The sequence below is a fragment of the Vigna unguiculata genome, chromosome 6 (genome assembly GCF_004118075.2).
Source record: "Vigna unguiculata cultivar IT97K-499-35 chromosome 6, ASM411807v1, whole genome shotgun sequence".
Lineage (NCBI taxonomy): Eukaryota > Viridiplantae > Streptophyta > Magnoliopsida > Fabales > Fabaceae > Vigna > Vigna unguiculata.
In genome coordinates, this window is record NC_040284.1 from 18,260,203 (window position 1) to 18,276,291 (window position 16,089).

General features: G+C 31.6%; 1 long non-coding RNA gene and 1 pseudogene across 2 annotated transcripts; one reads left to right on the forward strand and one right to left on the reverse strand.

The window, feature by feature from the left end:
* Positions 1-8,895: 8,895 nt before the first annotated feature.
* On the forward strand, positions 8,896-12,853 carry LOC114188745 (annotated as a pseudogene). The gene is made up of 6 exons (XR_003605438.1): positions 8,896-9,514; positions 10,740-10,851; positions 10,947-11,118; positions 11,201-11,381; positions 11,911-12,054; positions 12,494-12,853. The product of XR_003605438.1 is annotated as an uncharacterized LOC114188745 (transcript).
* On the reverse strand, positions 9,474-15,686 carry LOC114188747. Its single transcript, XR_003605439.1, has 3 exons — positions 15,504-15,686; positions 15,276-15,345; positions 9,474-9,559 (listed from the first exon to the last, which is right to left on the reverse strand). It is a non-coding gene; the product is annotated as an uncharacterized LOC114188747 (long non-coding RNA).
* Positions 15,687-16,089: the final 403 nt, after the last annotated feature.

The following is a 16,089-nucleotide window of genomic DNA, read 5'->3' on the forward strand; positions in this document are numbered from 1 at the left end:
TTCTCTAAAATTGATTGAATAAGTTGATCAAAATGTATTAAACAATATCAACAACTCTAATGTTATTATGATACGCGTTTGAGATGTTAAATAAACTTCACAAAATTTGATTAAAATGATTAAATTCACACATTTATAAAGATGAAATATTATATTACAATACAAAAATTATTAATTTTAATGAGGGTTCATTTACGGAGGTTACAATAACCTTCAATAATAGATGCATGTAACAGAGATTTTTTAAACTCCTAGGAAGTTTCTGAGGTTTTATAGAAACCCCAAGTAAATTTCAGAGGTTTTATAGAAACCCCAGTAAGTTAAAGAGTATAATTTTAGAAATTCCTAAATGTTTGAAAATTGTAATGAAGTAAAATTTCATTTCCCTTTTGCAATACCATCTCTATCGATCTCATTTCTTCTTCTTCCTTAGGTCGTAGCATCAGAAATCGCAGTTCCAATTTCTCAACCACACTTTTGCTTCGCCTAACCCTTATACACCCCAACCACGATTTAATCTTCTTCTTTCCTTCCTCACCTTCAAAATTTTCTATCACACTTCATCTCCGATACACACGACGACTCGCAAATCTCAAGCGTCACCTCCTTGCAGGTCGCTTACATTGCATCTGAAAGTGCTTGCATTGCATCTGGAAGTGCGCTATTGGCGAGAGTCAATTGACAATCAATCTCCTCCCCGAAACTACTTGCAGAGATGCTCTCAATAGAGCACAACCCTAACTCACTAGTCACTGCCTCGTTCTTCCTCTCCAGCCTAGCTAGATTGCTTGCTAGGTTCGAGAAGCTTCGCAAATGTAAGATTTTGAGGATCTTTGCGGGAACGTTTTCCACTTTTTATAGTTCTCTCCTAAAAGCTTAGTGAATCTTTATTAATGTAGCTTATTTTCTTGTTTTTTTTTTCTTGTTTGTGTATTTCTATTACTTATGATTCATTGTTTTCATAACAAACTCCACGAGAAGCGGAATGTTGTGAAACGAGGATGAGATGCTCAAGTTCTTGTGGAGCCTCTCATAAGTTCAGACTTTTGCTTGCAAGTAAAATGTCTTTGTTCAAATCATTAATAGGATTTTCCATAATATTGTAATTTATGGAAATCCATAATATTTTTAGCTGCTTATTTTGTTATTCATGGTGAATGATGGAATTATGTAATACATGAGAATTATGAATTACTAACTTCCTTGCCAAAATTGTAAGGTGATGAATGCAAGTACCCTTGTTCTCGTGTAATCAATCCAACAAATTCAGGTAGCTCTATCAAAACATACTTTTTTTATTCTTTGCATTTTAAATGAAAATTGAGCTTTCTTTGAAAATTAATTTGAAGCCTTTCCCCTTTCCTTCTCTAGCTGTCTGTTAAATGGTGTAGTGTCTTCATTTATACGAACTTCTTAAGTTAATAATTGTTGGTCAATTTTGTTTTGGATTCAACATTCAAGCTCTTTTTGAATGCTTGGGTTTGTTAAAGACTTATGTCCTTCTGTTGTACCTTATAAGACTAGAGAAAATTAGGAAAGGAAATAATACATGAATACCAAGTTCCTCACTAGCAAACATACCTCACATCTTTGTAAGACAAAATGTGCAGAAAATAACTTTGGAGTTCAGGCACAAATTTGAAAATAAATTAGTTGGAACGTATTATGGAGAAGATAGTGAAAGTGGTTGAAGGCTTGAAGTTTGTGTATATGCGTATTTACTTCCCCCTTGCCACATGTTTGTGCAGGTCTGCAGCTATATTTGGATTTATCTTAGAATAACTATCTCTTTCTCTCGTTTACCTTTCATGAAGTTTTTTCAACAAAAAAATTCCTGCAGTTTTACGTAGAAAATGGGGAATTATCGTGTCAAATGTATCAGCGACTAATTAGTATAAAGTTTCAAAAAGAGATTAATTTTAATTTTAACTATAATAATTAAGAGAAAAAAATATTTAATCTTTTAAAAATAATACGAAGAAGAATTTGAACTTGGTTTAATTATGTCTTTGGTCCCCATTTTGGAATTAAAATCTCAAAATGGTACCTAAATTTTTAAAAGTCTCAAATTGGTCCCTTTTTTGTTAAAACGTCTCAAGTTTGTCCTTTTTGTTAAGTCTGGCTAGACCACGTTAAATGGGGTGTCACATGTCAATTCCTCGATTTTTTTATTTTATTTTATTATTTTTGATTTCTTTTTAAAATAAAAATGTTTCCACGTGTCAAGCTGTCGTTGTGCCCGTGACAGTGACAGACTTGTGGCACTGACAATGACACGTGTCAGTATTATGCCAGGTGTCATTTCCTTAGTCTCAATTTGGTCCCTGTATTCTAATTTTTGTCTCAATTTATTCCTTATTTTTATAAAAATAATTCAATTTCGTCCCTATCCAAATTAAAACAAAAATTAATTTTATATAAATTTTATACAAATTTTTTTATTAAATTTGATATTTTTATTCAAATTGATATTTTTATTATATATTTTTAACATAGCTAAGTTTATCTAAAATTGTGTTTCACATTCAACTTTACTTCGAATTGTTTTAAATTTTAAATTTATATGTTTTTTATTGTTACATGAACTAGTTAATTTATGATTTTTTTTCTATTAGCATTATTTTATATTAACAACTTTAAAACAATTTTAAATAAAGTTCAATGTAAAATATTAATTAAATGAACTTAATTTGGTTAAAAATATTTATTTGAAATATCAATTTTGATGAAAATATTTGTGTACATTTGTATAGAAATTAAATTTGATTTAAATTTGAAGAGGGACAAAATTGCTAATTTTTACAAAAATTGGGACTAAATTGAAACAAAAATTAAAATAAAGGGACCAAATTGAGACTAAGGAAATGACACCTAGTATAATACTGACATGTGTCACTGTCATTACCACATCACTCTGCCACTACCACGTGGCACGATGACAGCTTGACACGTGGCAATTTTTTTGATTTTTTAAAAAATTCAAAAAAAAAACAATAATAAAAAAAAATCAAAAATTTGACGAATTGACACGTGACACTCCCTCTAACGATGTCAACTTTGACTTAACAGAAAGAACAAACTTGAGACCGTTTTAACAAAAAAAGGATTAATTTGAGACTTTTAAAAATTTGGATACCATTTTGAGATTTTGACTTCAAAATGGGACCAAAGGCATATTAAACCTTTGAACTTTAACTAATTTTGTTGGTTTTAAGAAGTATTGTGCGTTTTATTTTAAAAAATAAAAAATAATAATAATTATGGTACTTGAGTCATTTGTGATATATTTTCAAAGATTATAATAATGTTATAACTTACTTTATATTTTTTATTACGTAATAAAAATAATAAATTTATTATTAATTTTATTATTATGATTATAAAATTGAATATTAACAATTTTTGTAATTTTATTATAAATATTTATTTATCTATTTTGCAAGACACTTTTTCATTTAACAAATATTAAATTCAAAAAATGGTTAAATTAAAAAAAATAATTTAAAAACTCTTAATTTAAGAGTAAAACTGGACTAATTTATAATTTATACATAAAATAAAATAAAAAATCTAAAAACATAAATAGAAAAATAAAATAGAATCTTATACACATGTCTACTATATGTGTGCATGTCTTTCACGTACTTTACCGCAATAATATTCTAAATCAAAAAACACAAACACTATCGATGGAGTTAACACAAACATTATATGGTGTTGTGTTGCATCGTGTATAGTGGTGAAATTAGTATATTGAGAAACGGAAACGATAGTTTCACATTTTTTTTACTCACTTTTGACATGCTAATGTGTCACCGAATTTTTATTTTTCATTCTCTTTTTTTTTCAAAGGTCACACGAGTAGGATTAGAGCCAAATTATTTCGTTTCCGTGGAGAACCTCAACGCTTGTTCTTTGACATAGAAAATCGATTTGAACGAAAAGAAAAATAGAACATTTAGTTTGTCTTCTCCACGACAATCGGTGGTTTTATGAGTGTGGCCATGTGTTTGGTCCTTTCTTTCATTATGTTGTTCGTCTTCGTTGAGATATCATAGGACATTCGCGTGTTTGTTGTTGGTTTTTACATAGGTGGGTTGTACGGAGACTTTATCATTCAATTTGTGGGCAACTATTTCGTGGGTGTTTGTATGTGTGGTTTATGTTTCGGTATTGTGACTGAGTGTGAGTTGGGTTACAAATGTAGTGTGTGTGTGTTTTGGTTAATATGTTAGTGAGTTTGGCTGATTTTAATATGTGTTGTTGATTGTTGTTTGTTATTTTTGAATAAATTTGTGAATTTTTAGTTAGCATATATCTTTTCCATCATAGAGCTTTCATGTCTTTGGTTCACGTCACAATTCAACAGTCAAATAAAACCACAACTTACTTCGAATGAATCATTTATTACAAAAAATCAAAAAATGAAATGGTTGTTATTGTCATGAATAACAAGCGACATACATCAAATTAAATGGGACTTACAATATATTTTTTGAACAAATTTTGAAAGACCAAGATTTTCAACAACACATCACCACGTTTTTTTTTTCCTTCAACTTCAACTTTAACATATTATTATTACCAACATAAACACATGTGGGTTGCATTTGTGTATACACAATTTTTAAATATTTATAATATTATATTAATAGAGGATAATATTATAATTTAATTATGAACAAAGTATAACATACAATATGTATCATTAAATTTGTAACACCCCATTTATTTAATAAAGTTAAATAAAGGATATGTTACACAATATAATATAAGAAGCGAGAATAAAAGAGTATAACGTCACTTCTACAGATATCCCAATTGCTTAGAGGACGAATAAAAGAGATACACCATGATGCCATGTACAAAGTAAAGTAAGAGAGTGAAAATGACTTAAACAAATTCTCGGAGAAAACAATACATGGGCCTTAGCCCTAAATGAAGAGCCCAAAGGCAGAAGTCAACCCAAAGGCTAAGTAGTGGAACCATCACCTCCCTGTTGACCACGGGTGTTCCTCGCATCTGCTCATATCAATAAGTTGATGATCATCGCAAAAGAAAGTACCACACAGCAGGACACACAACAAAAACAAAAGGGTAAGCTAGAGCCAAATGTGGTTTTATCATGCAATCAGATATGCTTTATCGGTCAATTATACATACATCACCCAATCATGTTATGACCTTCCAAAATAATACGCTAAGACTCCACTCATCCGGATACATATAACCTAGTCGGATTCAGCGGATGCTTGCACTTATGGTGGATACCTTTGCTCACCCCCGAGCTATGTGTTACAAGTGTTACAATGAATCAGTTTCCCTCACACACAAGGTTAACCCTTAATGAGTTTCAGGCCTCCTGCTACTCTCACCACAGGAGCCAGTCCGCTCTAAGTGAGACTAACTGACTCCTTAGAGTGTTAGGATGCGATCCTTACCAAGTTATATAGATGGGGCACCACCATGGACACCCACTAACACATGGAATTACGTCCCGATCACTGAAGCACGACCCTGAAGTCCCACCTAGAGACTTCAAGGAATTACGTACTGACCACACGACAAACATACACAAATAGCCAAGTAACAGATACATATATCATACATAGGAACCTCATCCCCTCATTCGTAACCAATCCTTATTTATCATACGTTGAATCAATACCAACTTGTCATTTCCAACCATGAGTAAAGAGTTTCTCCTCATACCAAAGCCATGCCACTGGATTACCAACCATCATGTCCATTGTTGCTCATGTCAAACTCGTGACCACATATATACATATATTCAACCTCTCGAGTATAATTCATATAAAGATTATGTCAAACTCATGATTCACAAATAAAACCCTCTCCCAATCATGCATAAACATTCCCATTAAGCCATCATACAATAACTCATAAAAGTACCAGCTAAACATTCAAGCACAGAGGGAACCCAATTTAGGATGCATTCTCGCCCAGCTCGTCGCTCAGGCTGGAGGATCTCGCTCAAGCGAGAAGGACTCTCGCTCAGGCGAGCTCCCTCCGCCTAGGCGAGAGCTCGACACACACACCACAACGGCCTCTGCGCATTCTCGCTTAGGCGAGACTCCCATCGCCTGAGCGAGACACTCGCTCGCTCAAAACTGAGCTGGTTGCTTGAGCGACCCCTTGCGTAAAAAGTCTGGGCGATCCTCTGCTCATCTCGCCTGGGCGAGATTATTAGGTCTCACCACTGTTTTCCTGCAACAACCATTCATACCAAGCCAAGAATAACACACTAATGCATTTCACGCATCCAGGACATCATATCAACCACAGAATTGTAGTACAACAGCCAAACAATTAAAAGGATGAATACAAGATTAGGTTCTAGCTTCCCTTACCTGGAATGAGCTAGTGCAAGGCCTCGACACCAACAGCGGAGCACCACAACTCAAGGAACAAACTTAGAAGCTAGAAAAAAATAGCAGAATGGAACAGAACAAGGGCATTGAGATGAGCCTCAGAGTAAACACTAAAATAAGACCAGGAGAGATTTAGTATGAGCTAAGGAGCAACTTACGTGGGGTCGAAAGAGCTTGAGCAACCTTGACGAAGGCTAAGGATCAAATCCTAACAGAGCTTCCGTTGAGAACGAAGGGGTTTGAGGACAAATGTTTTCTGAAAGTGAGATGGGAGTGAGAGTGTTAGGCTGATTTAGGGTCTTTGGCTCCTCATGGGCCAGCCCTTAGACTAGGGATGTCGAAAATATCCGTACCCGTGGGTATTCGCGGATAAACCCGCAATGGATAAGAAATGGATATTAAAAATGGATACCCGCTACCCGTGGGTACGGGTATTTTTGATACCCACATGTTAACAAGGCGGGTACGGGTATCATAGTATCCGTATCCATGGATACCCGTATCCGCTAAACTTTAATTCACAAAAATACCCTTATATATATATATATATATATATATATATATATATATATATATATATATATTAGTAAAAAACATTTTGTCCTAATTTTTTATAAGTTGCACATCTTGTCTTCTGTCTTCATTCTTCCAACTTCAAGTATTGGTACGTTGTCTTCTTTCAAGTACATCCCTTAACATTTTTCTCTTTTCCTTCTTTGAAATTGGGTATATACATCAAACCATATATAGATAGTGACGTTTATGGTATGCTTGTTGGCAACGAAAGGAGGAAGAAGTGTGTATAAGTGAGTTGTAGCCAATAAATAAGACAAAGAAATAAAAGTTCATGAATCTATAACAATTTATAGGAAAATTTTATACATTTTATAATACCAATTTTACGATTAATTATTTTAAAAATTAATTATTTTATAGATAATTTACTTTTAAGCATTATTTTAAAAAAATTTCTGTCTAAAATCATTATTTTAATTTTTTTTATATATATCTTATTTTTTAATTTTATATTTAACAATTATTTTAAAATTTAATTATATATATTGTTGATCTTAACTTAAATTTTTTTAAAATTAAAAAATGTGAACACAGATGCGATAACACTGTGCTAATGAAAAGATAAAAAGAATAATAAAATTGTAACGGACAAGAGTTTTATAGAAAATAATAAATATTGTCGTTAACCAATCATTTAATAATTATATTATTAAAGGTAAAATAGAAAAAATAAAGATGTACACCAAAGAGATGTATACTTTATATATAGGTGTATATTATTATTTACTATTAATATTATTAGTTATTTTATTGTTAAGATTTAGAATACCATTATATTATTATTAATCCCATTTTCTTCAGCCAAACAATCAATCTAACCTAAATGACAAAATGCTCAAACAATTTTCAATAAAGGAAAATCTAGAGAGGAAGAAACAAAGTTAGAAGGGATAACATGATTTTGAAAAGAACACATTTAGTATTTTCAAGGCCTTCGACGGCCAAAACACCCATAAAAGATTTTTGAAGAATCAATGTTCGAAGAATGATAAAAGAGAAGAATCGATTCTTGAGAAATTATAAAAAAGGAGAATAATCATGAAAGAGTAAAATAGATTTTCGATGAGCTAGTTAGAATCGATTTAAAAAAAACGTAACACTACAAAAATCGTAAGTTGTATGGAAAACAATCGAGGGTAACCGGGACACATGACATATTACGTAGCTTTTACCTTTCTCTTTAAAATTGAGAAGCATCCATTTCTCACTCTCTTTTTTTTTTCGTTTTTTTATTTTCGCGCTCATATATTATAACTCTTTTATCGTTAAATCAAACACAAATGTTATATTCATCTTTTCAAAATGATATTAAATCTAAAACTTATAATTTAAAAAAAAAATCATGCATCTTTTATGTTACATCCATCTTGTGTGTCACATATTTAATTCAACTTATCACACAAATATTTTAAAATTTTATAATTATTAATATATATAAAACTTTACACCATAACACATTTAAATTTAACTACCCACAGATTAACTGCATTTGTGCAAGAAGTATGAGTTTAGTCTTTCCTAAAAACTAGCATTGATTTCAACATGATGTAGTTTCTTCTATTGGAAGAATAATTTTTATTTTTAAAACAGTAATTTGGATATTAATTTCTATTTTTTTTGAAAAACTAAAAATGAATTACATCAAATTGAAGGTTATACATTTACAAACGACAAACTAAAAAAGAAAGCAAGTCCCATGAAATCAATAATCTACACAAATTCTGTTGAGATCATCATCAATGAACATAAAAAACTACTACATGATTTAAAAATCTCAAAAGGAATCTATGTACTATTTTAACAAAAATATCTTCCTCAACATCAAATGAGGGATATAACTTCTGTTCTGACAAAAGGAAAAAGAAAATATTAATATTTATTTAACTTCAATTTTAGAGAAGAACACGTGGCATCTTGCAATCGAACCCCTTCAAATTTCTGTCTTTTTCCGTTCCACTCTTCAAAACCGAAGAGTGAGAGAGAGAAAGATAGAGAGAGAAAGAGAGAGACTGAACTACTACACTATGGAGTAGAGAGAGAAAACAAAAATCTCATCACCAGAGAGAGAAAGAGGGAGAAAAGAGTCCGTTAATTTCAGTTTAAAAGAGAGAGAAAAAAAAAATGGTGACAGAGGAACAAATATCGGAAGCGGTGTCGTCGTTGCTGCGCGAATTGAACCCTAGCCAGCGGAGCTTCACGACGCTGAACCAGGTGGTGGAGGAGCTGCAGGCCAAGCTCGGTCACGACCTCTCTCACAAGCTCGATTTCATCACTGCGCAGATCAACCTCCTTTTCGGATCCCAACCACAACCACCACAACCTCCGCCGCAAAATGCGCAGTTGCAGATACAGCAGCAGAAAGACCGTTTCGCCCCTCCACCAAACCCTAATTTCCACTCTGTTCCTGTCAGTTCCGGCTTCCAGGCTACCAAATTCCCTTCTTCTAACGCTGTCGTCGCCACTCCTGCTGATATTTCGCGCGTTGAAGCTCCTGCTCCTGCTCCTGCCCCTGCTCCTGCTCCTGCTAGCGATGCTCCGAAGGAAAGGTTAGGTTTCACTGAGAAGAAATTGTTTGCTTTGTTTGAAAATGTCTGGAAGAGTGAGAGCTCATAAGTAAAGGGAAATTAGGGTTAGGGGAAAAGGAATTGGAACAATTAGCGCCACTTGAACTGTGAACAGCGGGTTTTTGCTTGTAATATATAATACACCATTAGCGTATTATAGTTTAGATGACAACTCGGGAGTGATATTCTTTTTTTTTTTCATTTTTTTATACTTGCAAAAAATAGAAGGAAAAAAAGAAAATGACAAAAAATTATTTATACTTAAACTAATTTGTAAAGGACCTTTCATCTTAGTTAATTTGTATTTCATGCATGACTTAATTTTAGCCGTCATTGTATTTTTCTAATATTTTTTATAAATATATATGTAAAATATGTATACCGATTAGTTTTATCGATGTTCCAATGAATGAATTGAGAAGGAAAGATTTGTTATTTTTGGAAGAAAAAGGCTTTGAGGTCTCCTAACTTTAACCTAAACAAGCACTTTACATATTTTTTTGTATAATGTATCGGTTCTCTACAAGATTGTTTTCATACTCTTTCCTTGATTAGTGAAACAGATTCTCTCAACCATCCACATCTATTTTTTCATTTATATGGCATGTTTAATCTTTATAACTAGCTTTCTCTTTTGATCTATTTCCTTTTGCCTATCTACTACTTAAATTTCAGTATTTTTAAATATATCGTAATAGTTAAATAATTTTAATTTTTAATTTAAGTTGTTGATTGTAAGTCTAAAATATAATTTATATATTTAAACAGAGGAACAAATACTAGTTGTTTAATTGTTGAAAACAGAGAATTTGACTTGTGAAAATATTTTTGTATGTTTGTTTTACTTTCACTTATACTTAGTGGAAGGTTCACTTGTTAGTAAAAATAGTATTGTTGTTGTTTTTGACTGTTTTTGGCTTGAAAAAGTGAAAATAAAGTGACATTTCTATCTGTTTGTAAAAAATAAAATTGAAAACAGGGAAACCATACTTGCCTTTGGCAGAGGATTAAGCTTTAGCTAGAGATGCTGTGTCAGCAACATAGTTGTTACTCAAGATCGCTGTATGGATAGTAAGGGGCAATGAGTTTGCATGTGCTTGAATTCAAACCTTTCTGTTTTGTACTTTCAAACTGAATATTATATATGACATTTACTTTTTTGTTGTGATTTGTTTGGTAATCATAATTAGTTTCTTGTGTCTTGTAGTACTCAAACAAAGGTGAAGAGAAGAGGTGGCCCTGGAGGTCTCACCAAACTTTGTGGTGTATCGCCTGAACTTCAGGTCATTGTTGGCCAGCCAGCACTGTCGAGGACCGAGGTTAATAGCAATATATTTTTTGAAATTTGTTTTTGCTTTATGCATTATGATATGCTCCAGCACTATTTCAAAAATGTAAAATGCATGTGGTTTAGATTGTGAAGCAACTGTGGGCTTACATAAGGAAAAACAATCTTCAAGATCCCAGCAACAAAAGGAAAATAATTTGCAATGAAGAGCTGCGTGTGGTGTTTGAGACCGATTGTACTGATATGTTCAAGATGAACAAGTTGCTAGCTAAACACATTATCCCCCTTGAACCAACCAGTAGGTGTATCTTGGCGATGGTTGTTTTTTTGAATTGTGGTTTAATGTGTTGTTTAAATTCTTCATGTTTGTGGACTTTCAGAAAAGCCTGTTCCAAAGAAGCAGAAGGTAGATGTGGACTCAGGAAAAAGAACTGCTGAACCTACTCCCTCTGTAATAATATCTGATGCACTGGGTAACTTTTTGGGATTACTGAAAGGGAGATGCTACAGTCTGAGGTTCTGAGACGTATCTGGGAGTACATAAAAGTCAACCGGCTAGAGGTAAACAATGGAGAGATAAAATATGGACCAACTTCGTGCATTGACATTGATGCGTTAAAGTTTAATATGATGATGATGCTGATAATTGCTGATAAGATAATTGATAGGTTTTTTGCTAACTACCACTGAATTTTGAAACAATTACTAGTATTTTGAGACATCATACATTGTGAGTATTTTCTGTTTTACTAAGCATGATTGAATCTAGTATCGAACCTTGAAATTTCAGTCTTTGTATTTGTATAATTTGTTTCTAGTGCTCAAATGTTGGGTGCATTAGTAAGTTTCTGTGCTTTTATTAAGATTGAGCAAAAACAAGTAGGTCCTCCAGTTTGTAATGGGCAATTGAAGGTAAATATGGTTATTTTAGGAAGGATATAAAAATAGTTTGCTTTTCACACAATTACTTTGAAAAAAACAGTTAAATGATCTGATATTCTGAATAACAAATTATGTGTTATTAACTTTGTTGGGACATAACTTGTTGACTATGTGACGCGAATAACAAATTATGATCTGATATTCCTAGGATCCTATGAATCCTATGGCAATACTGTGTGATGCGAAGCTTCAGGAGATTTTTGGCTGTGAAAGCATTTCAGCATTGGGAATACCTGAAGTTCTGGGCCGTCATCATATTTTTAGGAGTTCATGATGCTGACAGCATTCTATGGTTAGTAGAACTGATTCGCACAGCAGTTTTGTTTTCCAAAACCGTCATATCACTTCTTTTTTTTCCTAACCTCTTTGAATTTTGACTAGACCTCCTTTATGTGAAGCTTCTGTGATATTTGACTGCTTAGTCACTTTTATTCTATGATGTCTCAACATGCTATCTACTTTGCGAGTTGTTGAATCTCCATATCTTTTATGATTGGTTTTTATTCTAGGATACCGTCTCATGGTATCGAACTGGTTCATACTTGTATTTAGCATAGTATAAGTTGATATCATTTTTTTAGTACTTGTGCATGCAATGCAAATTTCACAAAACAATGATTTATCCTAGTAGACAGGGTTTGAAAGTTTTGTTTTCAGTTTGATGGTAACTTTTTGCTTTTCCAAATGATATTTATGCATAGAACTTAATAAAAATCTGCTTTTGGCTGCAGTGACAGATTGCAGGGTGTTAATTCCAGTATAGTTGGAGCTGATCTTGACCTGATGTTGATATGGTTCTGTAATTTGACTGATCAGATTTGTGTTGTTAGTTGATGTTGATAAGTTATTAGCAGAATGAAAATGTAATAGAGACAAGTATTAGTTTGGGAGTGATGTGTTTGTAGGTGTTGCAGTTGTTGTTTGTCTAACTTGGCATTTAGGATAGAATGACCAGTGGGTGGGTATTCTGACACCTGTAAAATTCTCTGACAATAGGAAAGAAAATTATGTACAAGGTATCTTCCTTCAAACACTACTCATGTCATTTATGTGTAGCTAATGAAATGCAGCTGGCCAGATGATGATGTACATACCTATGTTTTTGGAGAAAACTTAGGTAACGTTTGTGCTTATGATATCATATCTCAAAGGATATCTCAAAGGAGAGAGCTTAAAATAAGGATAGCCAAGTGCTTTAAAAAGTAAAGTAACATTGCATCTTTACGCTTACCTCATCTAAGTATAGATTTCTAATTATCGGGAAGGGCCCTAAATTGATCGAGTTTGATTTTAAGATCAAACAGATATTTTTCGAAGGATTAAGTATATTTTTAGTTCTTTAACTTTGAAAATTGAAATTTGTCTCTATTCAAAATTTTGATATATTTTGGTCCATAAATTTTGAAAATAAATAAATATAGTTCTTTTAATTTAATTATGTTTTTTTAATTTAATTATGTTTTTTTTACATGTCTAAAATATTTTATGTTAGTATTGAAATTATTTATACCGCTGATACATTTTCGATTTAATATTTAAATAATTATCGAAATAGAAATAACTAGACAGAAGAGTCTTGGGTCTCTCATGGTCAATTTAGGGTTCACATAAATTCTAGCCTGATAGATCTAGTTTTGTTAGGTGATGTAAATTGTAATAGTTTGTATCCTTATGTTAGAACAATTTTTTCATATCCTAAGCGGGGTGGGTGCCTTCACTTTCTCCTCCTTTCCTTCTGTAACATTGACAATCATGAGAGTTTATAGTCTTGTAGGTAAAGTCTCTACTCCTTATAGATAAGTGTCTTTCATCTCCTGCAAAATACATCTCCATTCACTTTCCTTTGTGCTCCTATCTTTCCTACTGTATCCTAGATAGATTCTATGATTTTACGAACTTGCAATTTCTTTGTTTTTTTGACATTACCGAAAATTTCATACTATATCTTGAGGTTTTGTGAGTGTCTCCACTTTCTCCATCATTCCTTTGGTAACCTCAGTCAACATGAGAACTTGTGACCTTGTAGGTTAAGTGTTTTCACTCACTGCAGATAAGTGTTTCGCATCTCCTTCAAAACACACCTTCACTCTCATTTTTTCTCCTATTTTTCCTGTTATATCCCGAGTTCTTTGTTCTTTGTTCTTATTAGTTTACTTACTAGTTTTTTAATTTTATATTATGGAGAAGTTCATGTTATATCATGAAGGTTTACGTGTACATTCACTTTCTCCATTTTTTCTCTTAGTGATCTTGTAGGTTAAGTCTTCACTTTATATAAATAGTTGTTTTTCCTCTTCTAAAAAAGACTTTTACTCCTCTTCTCTTATTTTTCATATTTTATTTTGGTTTATTCAATTTTACGAACTTAGTTTGGTAATTGTATACTTTTGGATATTGCTGATAAATTTTTATTATATCTTAAAAACTTATGCAACATATTATAAATAAGTTATAAGAACAAATAATCTTATTATTTTAATGTTATGATGTTTTGATATATACATTCTAACATCTGTTTATTCTGTTTATTTGTATTGTTTCATTAGTGAAAGCATATGCACTTACAGTGCAAATTTGTCTATTTTTAAATTATAATAAAAAAGTGTAATTACAAATAATTATTGCAATAAATATTAAAGTAAAATATTACATTTATATCAAAGTTATAAAAAAAATATACGTAAACTGGTTGTATTTTATTAATTTTATAAAAAAAATTAATTTTTCATTACATTAATAATGTTATAAGTAACTTATTAGAACAGTAAAATTAGTTATCTTTACAAGAATACAAATGATAATATATATATATATATATATATATATATATATATATATATATATATATATATATATATATATATATATATAAATCTAAAACACAATCTTTGTTAACTAAGGTTATAAAATTACTAAAGACAAAAAAGAGAAGTGAGTAATGTTTATGATAGATGCTAGGTGGAACCAAAAGTATAAAACTAAGATCTCTCATTCCAATTTGAATCCGAAACCATGTGAGCTATCACATTTACAAATTCATAAACGAGTGAAACACATCCTTAACCAAGTAATATCATTTTTTCAAATTCAAGATGGTTTCAACTCTGAATTCCAATCTGATTTCATATTTTACCTTCATTGTTATTGTATCATAATCCAATTCCAAGTTCAATTCCAAAATCACATTACTTCAAGACTACAATTTTAACCTCACATTTATCAACTTTCTCTTGTCAAACTAATCTACTCTCATCATAACACTAATAAATCATCGATCTCAATACATCTTATATATAAGAAGCAACCATAACATATTTGGACACATTCACTAATTCTATTCGATTAACATTTTTAAAACTCAACTTTTCTCACCAACATACATAATAAAACCCTCAATTAACAAAAGTCCCAATTTGTTAGACAAAAACTCCCAATTACAGCCAGAATTAACATGCAATATTATAATTAAATCGGAACATCACACTGATACAAAAAGTTATTAGCTTCCCTTACCTTCAAAGGATCGCTCGAAAACTCTACGAACCCTGAAACGTCTTTGAGCTCGCAAAAACTCTACCTCAACCTAAAGACAGTGAAAAGAAACTATCAGACCGAATCAAACAAACCATTGATTAGCAAGGAGAGAAATCAAAGACACCAAAAACACATGCAACCCAAGAAGAATCACATGCAGGACCCAAAACAAAGTGGGTATCTTTTAAGGCAGAAAATTCGACTTACCCGAAAGAGAATTTTATTCGGTCAGATTCAAAGAGGACTTCGCGACGATCACAACCCTGACCTCTGATCATGAAGATGATGTAATTTGAGTGAGCAAGAGAAGAAAGAAGATAAAGATAGGGAGAAATGATCCCTTTTCAGGAGAAAACTTCTGGACTTTTATTTTAATTAACAGTGACAATGTTTGAGTTCTTTTAAAAAAAACAAATTTATATTTTATTTGTAAGAAGTTTGATATATATATATATATATATATATATATATATATATATATATATATATATATATATATATATATATAGAAATGATCCCTTTAGAAAATTTTTGGACTTTTATTTTAATTAACAGTAAAAATGTTTGAGTTCTTTTAAAAACATACACAGAGACACACACACACAAACACACACATAGAGAGAGACACACACACGGTGGCGAATCTCAGTATTGACAGAGGACGCCATGGTCCTCCCAATTTTTTTTTATATTTATATAATTTAATATATAATTTTAAGTACATATTTCAAAATTTTATATTTTTAATATATTTGATATTCTAATAATTATATATATATATATATATATATAT